At 49.2% G+C, this 10000-nt stretch overlaps 1 protein-coding gene across 1 annotated transcript in view; it reads left to right on the plus strand.

The window, feature by feature from the left end:
• LOC144489760 (TYRO protein tyrosine kinase-binding protein-like) overlaps positions 1-10000 on the plus strand; it is a 28060-nt gene that overhangs the window by 3975 nt on the left and 14085 nt on the right. The gene's annotated exons all lie outside the window — the stretch shown is intronic.

Genomic DNA, 10000 nt, shown 5'->3' on the forward strand with positions numbered 1-10000 from the left:
GGAATCACGAGCTTTTGGAGCGCTGCTCCTTCATCAGCGCTCTGAAAGCTCCTGATTCCAAATAAACCTGTTGGACTTTAACCTGGTGCTGTGCCCACCCCAGTCCAACGCCGGCATCTCCACGGCATATTATTGAGGTGTGGTGGACTCAGAACTGTTCTCACCGATACTGGGTGAGTTCCCACCAGGGCACCATCCAGAGGAAGCACGATTCCTACCCGCTACTCGCTGCGAGAGAGAGAGAGCGAGAGAGAGAGAGAATGGTGCCCCATGGGGTCTCGACTTGGTAAATCTACCCTCAGGCTGCCTGTTTATGTCCCCCCCACTAGGCAGATCAGTGGCCACTTCATTGCAGGCGCTATGCAAATGCAACTTGAACTTGTTGGGATGGAGCGTGATGGAGTTACTGAATTTGAGCAGTTGCTCCTTTTCAGACTAGTTGTACCTCACGCACTGACCGTTCTGCATCCTTTTAGAACTGAGGGGAGGAGGAATGTCTCCACCCAGAGGGCGGTGAATGTGTGGAATTCACTCCCACAGAAAGTAGTTGAGGACAAAATGTTGTCTGATTTCAAGAAGAAATTAGATTTTGCTCTTGGGGCGAAAGGGATCGAGGGATATGGGGGGGAAGGGGGGATCAGGATATAGAATTCGATGATCAGCCGTGATCGAAATGAATGGCGGAGCAGCTGGAAGGGCCGAATGGCCTCCTCCTGCTTCTAGTTTCTATGTTTCTATGTTCTGGATTCCACCCTGAGACCTGTGCGGCCAAAGCTAAAGGAACTGTGAGTGGTGAAACCAGCAGCTATTGCGAATAAACAGGATATATTGAAACATTTCCTGTACCAGGCTTCCCAACTTCTGCTTTACAGAATCATTTAGTCATTTATTGACTCATGGCAGGAATCAATTCCAGCCTCCCGGACTACCTGGATCCACTACACTTCACCCGACTGCTGCAACAGGTCCACAGCAGACACCATTTCCTGGGCCCTGCACTCAACCCTGGAACACCTAGATAACACGGACACCTACGTCAGACTCCTATTTATTGACGACAGCTCAGCTTTCAACACCATTATTCCCACAAAACTCATCTCCAAACCCCGTGGCCTGGGCCTCAGCACCTCTCTCTGCGACCAGATCCTGAACTTCCTAACCCACAGACCACAATCAGTAAGGACAGGCCTATATATAAGCCTAGGTAGGTAGGGGCATGACCGGCGTAACTTGTGGGCCGAAGGGCCTGTTTGTGCTGTAGTTTTTCTATGTTCCATGTTGTAACACCTCCCCCACGATCATCCTCAACACTGGTGCCCCACAAGGCTGTGTTCTCAGCCCCCTACTATACTCCTTATACACCTCTGACTGTGCGGCCAAATTCCTTCCAACTCGATTTTCAAGTTTGCTGACGACACCACCGGAGTGGGTTGGATCTCAAACAGTGACGAGACAGAGTACAGGAATGAGAGAGAATCTGGTGAACTGGTGCGGCAACAATAATCTCTCCCTCAATGTCAACAAAACGAAGGAGATTGTCACCGACTTCAGGAAGCGTAAAGGAGAACATGCCCCTGTCTACATCAACGGGGACGAAGTAGAAAGAGTCGAGAGCTTCAAGATTTTAGGTGTCCAGATCACCAACAGCCTGTCCTGGTTTCCCCCATCTGGTTGATACCAGAGATGAGGGGTGTTGATTATGAGGAGAGACTGAGCAGATTGGGTTTGTATTCGTTGGAATTTAGAAGGCTGAGGGGGGATCTTATAGAGACCTATAAGATAATGAAGGGGCTGGATAGGGTAGAGATGGAGAGATTCTTTCCACTTAGAAAGGAAGCTGGAACTAGAGGGCACAGCCTCAAAATAAAGGGGGGGTCAGTTTAGGACAGAGTTGAGGAGGAACTTCTTCTCTCAGAGGGTGGTGAATCTCTGGAATTCTCTGCCCACTGAAGTGGTGGAGGCTACCTCGTTGAACATAGAACATAGAACAGTACAGCACAGAACAGGCCCTTCGGCCCACGATGTTGTGCCGAGCTTTGTCTGAAACCCAGATCAAGCTATTTCCTCTCTATCATCCCGAAGTACTCCATGTGCCTATCCAATAGCTTCTTAAATGTTCCTAAAGTTTCTGACTCCACTATCCCTGCAGGCAGTCCATTCCACACCCCAACCACTCTCTGTGTAAAGAACCTACCTCGGACATCCTTCCTATATCTCCCACCATGAACCCTATAGTTATGCCCCCTAGTTACCGCTCCATTCACCCGAGGAAATAGTCTTCGAACGTTCACTCTATCTATCCCCCTCATCATCTTATAAACCTCTATCAAGTCTCCTCTCAACCTCCTCCGCTCCAAAGAGAAAAGCCCAAGTTCCCTCAACCTTTCCTCATAAGACCTACCCTCCAAACCAGGCAGCATCCTGGTAAATCTCCTCTGCACTCTTTCCAGTGTCTCCACATCCTTCTTATAGTGAGGTGACCAGAACTGCACACAATATTCCAAATGTGGTCTCACCAAGGTCCTGTCCAGTTGCAGCATAACCCCACGGCTCTTAAACTCAAACCCCCTGTTAATGAACGCCAACACACTATAGGCCTTCTTCACGGCTCTATCCACTTGAGTGGCAACCTTCAGAGATCTATGGATATGAACCCCAAGATCTCTCTGTTCCTCCACAGTCTTCAGAACCCTACCTTTGACCCTGTAATCCACATTTAAATTTGTCCTACCAAAATGAATCACCTCACATTTATCAGGGTTAAACTCCATTTGCCATTTTTCAGCCCAGCTTTGCATCCTATCTATGTCTCTTTGCAGCCTACAACAGCCCTCCACCTCATCCACTACCCCACCAATCTTGGTGTCATCAGCAAATTTACTGATCCACCCTTCAGCCCCCTCCTCCAAGTCATTTATAAAAATTACAAATAGCAGAGGACCAAGCACTGATCCCTGTGGCACTCCGCTGGTAACCGGTTTCCAGTCCGAAAATTTTCCATCCACCACCACCCTCTGTCTTCTGTTAGATAGCCAGTTACCTATCCAATCAGCCAAACTTCCCTCCATCCCACACATCCTTACTTTCTTCATAAGCCGACCGTGGGGGACTTTATCAAACGCCTTACTAAAATCCATGTATATGATGAATATGTTTAAATATGTTGAATATGTTTAAATCACGGATCGATGGATTCCTGATCGGTAAGGGAATTAGGGGTTATAGGGATCAGGCGGGTAAGTGGAACTGATCCACTTCAGATCAGCCATGATCTTATTGAATGGCGGGGCAGGCTCGAGGGGCTAGATGGCCTACTCCTGCTCCTATTTCTTATGTTCTTATGACACTATAATTAAGAAAGCCCCACCAACGCCTCTACTTTCTCAGAAGACTAAGGAAATTTGGCATGTCAGCCACGACTCTCACCAACTTTTACAGATGCACCATAGAAAGCATTCTTTCTGGTTGTATCACAGCTTGGTCTGGGCTCCTGCTCTGCCCAAGACCGCAAGGAACTACAAAAGGTCGTGAATGTACCCCAATCCATCACGCAAACCAGCCTCCCATCCATTGACTCTGTCTACACTTCCCGCTGCCTCAGCAAAGCAGCAGCATAATTAAGGACCCCACGCACCCCGGACATTCTCTCTTCCACCTTCTTCCTTCGGGAAAAAGATACAAAAGTCTGAGGTCACGTACCAACCGACTCAAGAACAGCTTCTTCCCTGCTGCTGTCAGACTTTTGATTGGACTTAACGTTGCATTAAGTTGATCTTTCTCTACACCCTAGCTATGACTGTAACACTACATTCTGCACTCTCTCCTTTCATTCTCTATGAACGGTATGCTTTGTCTGTATAGCGCGCAAGAAACAATACTTTTCACGATATCCCAATTCATGTGACAATAATAAATCAAATCATTTCCCCAATTTCTGATTTGAGCAGCTGGAACCGGAATCCAGTGAGTCACGGAGTAAAAATCACCACAAGCCCCACTCTCCCTAGACAATTTAATCACCCCCACACCCCTCCCTATCTCTGTAACCTCCTCCAGTCCCCTACACCCCTCCCTATCTCTGTAACATCCTCCAGCCCCTACACCCCTCCCTATCTCTGTAACCTCCTCCAGTCCCCTACACCCCTCCCTATCTCTGTAACCTCCTCCAGCCCCTACACCCCTCCCTATCTCTGTAACCTCCTCCAGCCCCTACACCCCTCCCTATCTCTGTAACCTCCTCCAGCCCCTACACCCCTCCCTATCTCTGTAACCTCCTCCAGCCCCGACACCCCTCCCTATCTCTGTAACCTCCTCCAGCCCCGACACCCCTCCCTATCTCTGTAACCTCCTCCAGCCTCTACAATCCTCCGAGATCTCTGCGCTCCTCCAACTCCAGCCTCTCGAGGATCCCCCGATTCCCATCGCTCCGCCACTGGCGGCCGTGCCTTCAGCTGCCCGGGGGAGCCCATGCTCTGGCACTCACTCCCCAAACCACTCCACCTCTCTGTCGCTCTCCCTGTCCCACTCTCTGTATCTCTATTTCCTTAAGATCTCCTTAATATTAATCACCCCATGCTGCACCTATCCTGGGAGTGTTTAATGGGGGACAGTGTAGAGGGAGCTTTACTCTGTATCTAACCCCGTGCTGTACCTGTCCTGGGAGTGTTTGATGGGGACAGTGTAGAGGGAGCTTTACTCTGTATCTAACCCCGTGCTGTACCTGTCCTGGGAGTGTTTGATGGGGACAGTGTAGAGGGAGCTTTACTCTGTATCTAACCCCGTGCTGTACCTGTCCCGGGAGTGATTGATGGGGGACAGTGTAGAGGGAGCTTTACTCTGTATCTAACCCCGTGCTGTACCTGTCCTGGGAGTGTTTGATGGGGACAGTGTAGAGGGAGCTTTACTCTGTATCTAACCCCGTGCTGTACCTGTCCTGGGAGTGTTTGATGGGGACAGTGTAGAGGGAGCTTTACTCTGTATCTAACCCCGTGCTGTACCTGTCCTGGGAGTGTTTGATGGGGACAGTGTAGAGGGAGCTTTACTCTGTATCTAACCCCGTGTTGTACCTGTCCTGGGAGTGTTTGATGGGGACAGTGTAGAGGGAGCTTTACTCTGTATCTAACCCCGTGCTGTACCTGTCCTGGGAGTGTTTGATGGGGACAGTGTAGAGGGAGCTTTACTCTGTATCTAACCCCGTGCTGTACCTGTCCCGGGAGTGATTGATGGGGGACAGTGTAGAGGGAGCTTTACTCTGTATCTAACCCCGTGCTGTACCTGTCCTGGGAGTGTTTGATGGGGACAGTGTAGAGGGAGCTTTACTCTGTATCTAACCCCGTGCTGAACCTGTCCCGGGAGTGTTTGATGGGGGACAGTGTAGAGGGAGCTTTACTCTGTATCTAACCCCGTGCTGTACCTGTCCTGGGAGTGTTTGATGGGGGACAGTGGAGAGGGAGCTTTACTCTATATCTAACCCCGTGCTGTACCTGTCCTGGGAGTGTTTGATGGGGGACAATGTAGAGGGAGCTTTACTCTGTATCTAACCCCGTGCTGTCCCTGTCCTGGGAGTGTTTGATGGGGACAGTGTAGAGGGACCTTTACTCTGTATCTAACCCCGTGCTGAACCTGTCCTGGGAGTGTTTGATGGGGACAGTGTAGAGGGAGCTTTACTCTGTATCTAACCCCGTGCTGTACCTGTCCTGGGAGTGTTTGATGGGGGACAGTGTAGAGGAGCTTTACTCTGTATCTAACCCCATGCTGTACCTGTCCTGGGAGTGTTTGATGGGGGACAGTGTAGAGGGAGCTTTACTCTGTGTCTAACCCCGTGCTGTACCTGTCCTGGGAGTGTTTGATGGGGGACAGTGTAGAGGGAGCTTTACTCTGTATCTAACCCCATGCTGTACCTGTCCTGGGAGTGTTTGATGGGGACAGTGTAGAGGGAGCTTTACTCTGTATCTAACCCCGTGCTGTACCTGTCCTGGGAGTGTTTGATGGGGGACAGTGTAGAGGGAGCTTTACTCTGTGTCTAACCCCGTGCTGTACCTGTCCTGGGAATGTTTGATGGGGACAGTGTAGAGCGACCTTTACTCTGTATCTAACCCCGTGCTGTACCTGTCCTGGGAGTGTTTGATGGGGACAGTGTAGAGGGAACTTTACTCTGTATCTAACCCCGTGCTGTACCTGTCCTGGGAGTGTTTGATGGGGGACAGTGTAGAGGGAGCTTTACTCTGTATCTAACCCCGTGCTGTACCTGTCCTGGGAGTGTTTGATGGGGGACAGTGTAGAGGGAGCGTTACTCTGTATCTAACCCCGTGCTGTACCTGTCCTGGGAGTGTTTGATGGGGACAGTGTAGAGGGAGCTTTACTCTGTATCTAACCCCGTGCTGTACCTGTCCTGGGAGTGTTTGATGGGGGACAGTGTAGAGGGAGCTTTACTCTGTGTCTAACCCCGTGCTGTACCTGTCCTGGGAATGTTTGATGGGGACAGTGTAGAGCGACCTTTACTCTGTATCTAACCCCGTGCTGTACCTGTCCTGGGAGTGTTTGATGGGGACAGTGTAGAGGGAACTTTACTCTGTATCTAACCCCGTGCTGTACCTGTCCTGGGAGTGTTTGATGGGGACAGTGTAGAGGGAGCTTTACTCTGTATCTAACCCCATGCTGTACCTGTCCTGGGAGTGTTTGATGGGGGACAGTGTAGAGGGAGCTTTACTCTGTGTCTAACCCCGTGCTGTACCTGTCCTGGGAGTGTTTGATGGGGACAGTGTAGAGGGAGCTTTACTCTGTGTCTAACCCCGTGCTGTACCTGTCCTGGGAGTGTTTGATGGGGACAGTGTAGAGGGAGCTTTACTCTGTATCTAACCCCGTGCTGTACCTGTCCTGGGAGTGTTTGATGGGGACAGTGTACATAGAACATAGAACATTACAGCGCAGTACAGGCCCTTCGGCCCTCGATGTTGCGCCGACCAGTGAAACCAATCTAAAGCCCCTCTAACCTACACTATTCCAATATCATCCATATGTTTATCCAATAAACATTTGAATGCTCTCAATGTTGGCGAGTCCACTACCGCTGCAGGCAGGGCATTCCACGCCCTTACTACTCTCTGAGTAAAGAACCTACCTCTAACATCTGTCCTATATCTCTCACCCCTCAATTTAAAGCTATGTCCCCGAGTGTTAGCCATCACCATCCGAGGAAAAAGGCTCTCACTATCCACCCTATCTAATCCTCTGATCATCTTGTATGCCTCTATTAAGTCACCTCTAAACCTTCTTCTCTCTAACGAAAACAACCTCAAGCCCCTCAGCCTTTCCTCATACGATTTTCTCACCATACCAGGCAACATCCTGGTAAATCTCCTCTGCACCCTTTCCAACACTTCCACATCCTTCCTAGAATGCGGTGACCAGAACTGTACGCAATACTCCAAATGCGGCCGCACCAGAGTTTTGTACAGTTGCAACATGACCTCCTGGCTCCGAAACTCAATCCCTCTACCAATAAAAGCTAACACACCGTACGCCTTCTTAACAACCCTATCAACCTGGGTGCCAACTTTCAGGGATCTATGCACATGGACACCCAGATCCCTCTGTTCATCCACACTGCAAAGTATCTTACCATTAGCCCAGTACTCTGTATTCTTGTTACTCCTTCCAAAGTGAATCACTTCACACTTTTCCGCATTAAACTCCATTTGCCACCTCTCAGCCCAGCTCTGCAGCTTATCTATGTCCTTCTGTAACCTGCCACTTCCCTCCGCACTGTCCACAACACCACCGACTTTCGTGTCATCCGCAAATTTACTAACCCATCCTTCTATGCCCTCATCCAGGTCATTAATAAAAATGACAAACAGCAGTGGCCCTAAAACAGATCCTTGTGGTACACCACTAGTAACTGAACTCCAGGATGAATATTTCCCATCAACCACCACCCTCTGTTTTTTTCCAGCTAGCCAATTCCTGATCCAAACCACTAAATCACCCTCAATCCCATGTGTCTGCATTTTCTGCAAAAGCTTACCATGGGGAACCTTATCAAACGCTTTGCCGAAATCCATATACACCACATCAACCGCTTTACCCTCATCCACCTCTTTGGTCACCTTCTCAAAGAACTCAATAATGTTTGTGAGGCATGACCTACCCTTCACAAAACCGTGCTGACTATCCCTAATCAAATTATTCCTTTCTAGATGATTATAAATCCTATCTCTTATAATCCTTTCCAAAACTTTGCCCACAACAGAAGTAAGGCTCACCGGTCTATAATTACCAGGGTTGTCCCTACTCCCCTTCTTGAACAAGGGGACAACATTTGCTATCCTCCAGTCTTCTGGCACTCTTCCTGTAGACAATGACGACACAAAGATCAAAGCCAAAGGCTCTGCAATCTCCTTTCTAGCCTCCCAGAGAATCCTAGGATAAATCCCATCCGGCCCAGGGGACTTACGTATTTTTACCCTTTCCAGAATTGCTAACACCTCCTCCCTATGAACCTCAATCCCATCTCGTCCGACAGCCTGCATCTCAGTTCTCCCCTCGACACTGTCCCTCTCCAGTGTGAATACCGACAAAAAATATTCATTTTGTGCCTCTCCTATCTCTTCAGACTCCACGCACAACTTCCCGCTCCTGTCCTTGACTGGCCCTAATCTTACCCTAGTCATTCTTTTACTCCTGACATACCTATAGAAAGCTTTAGGGTTTTCCTTGATCCTACCTGCCAAAGACTTCTCATGTCCCCCCCGACTCTTCTTAACTCTTTCTTTAGGTCCTTCCTGGCTAACTTGTAACTCTCAAGCTCCCTAACTGAGCCTTCACGTCTCATTCTTACGTAAGTCTCCTTCTTCCTCTTCACAAGAGATTCAACCTCCTTAGTAAACCACGATTCCCTCACACGTCTGCTTCCTCCCTGCCTGACAGGTACATATTTATCAAGGACGCGTAGTAGCTGTTCCTTGAACAAGTTCCACATTACAATTGTGCCCATCCCCTGCAGTTTCCTTCCCCAACCTATGCCAGCTAAATCTCGCCTAATCGCATCATAATTTCCTTTCCCCCAGCTATAACTCTTGCCCTTTGGGATATACCTATCCCTTTCCATTGCTAAGGTAAACGTAATCGAATTGTGGTCACTGTCACCAAAGTGCTCACCTACCTCCAAATCTAACACCTGGCCTGGTTCATTACCCAGTACCAAATCCAATGTGGCCTCGCCTCTTGTTGGTCTATCTACATACTGCGTCAGGAAGCCTTCCTGCACACACTGGACAAAAACCGACCCCTCTAAAGTACTCGAACTATAGCTTTTCCAGTCAATATTTGTAAAGTTAAAGTCCCCCAGTACAACTACCCTGTTACTTTCGCTCCTATCCAGAATCATCTTTGCAATCTTTTCCTCTACATGTCTGGAACTTTTCGGAGGTCTATAAAAAACTCCCAACAGGGTGACCTCTCCTTTCCTGTTTCTAACCTCAGCCCAAACTACCTCAGTAGACGAGTCCTCATCAAATGTTCTTTCTGCCACCGTAATACTGTCCTTAACTAACAATGCCACACCTCCCCCTCTTTTACCACCTTCCCTGCACTTACTGAAACATCTAAACCCTGGAACCTGCAACAACCATTCCTGTCCCTGCTCTATCCATGTCTCCGAGATGGCCACAACATCGAAATCCCAGGTACCAACCCATGCTGCAAGTTCACCCACCTTATTCCGGATGCTCCTGGCGTTGAAGTGTAGAGGGAGCTTTACTCTGTATCTAACCCCGTGCTGTACCTGACCTGGGAGTGTTTGATGGGGACAGTGTAGAGGGAGCTTTACTCTGTATCTAACCCCGTGCTGTACCTGTCCTGGGAGTGTTTGATGGGGACAGTGTAGAGGGAGCTTTACTCTGTATCTAACCCCGTGCTGTACCTGTCCTGGGAGTGTTTGATGGGGACAGTGCAGAGGGAGCATTACTCTGTATCTAACCCCGTGCTGTACCTGTCCTGG

Source organism: Mustelus asterias, unplaced genomic scaffold (genome assembly GCF_964213995.1).
Source record: "Mustelus asterias unplaced genomic scaffold, sMusAst1.hap1.1 HAP1_SCAFFOLD_2506, whole genome shotgun sequence".
Taxonomy (NCBI): domain Eukaryota; kingdom Metazoa; phylum Chordata; class Chondrichthyes; order Carcharhiniformes; family Triakidae; genus Mustelus; species Mustelus asterias.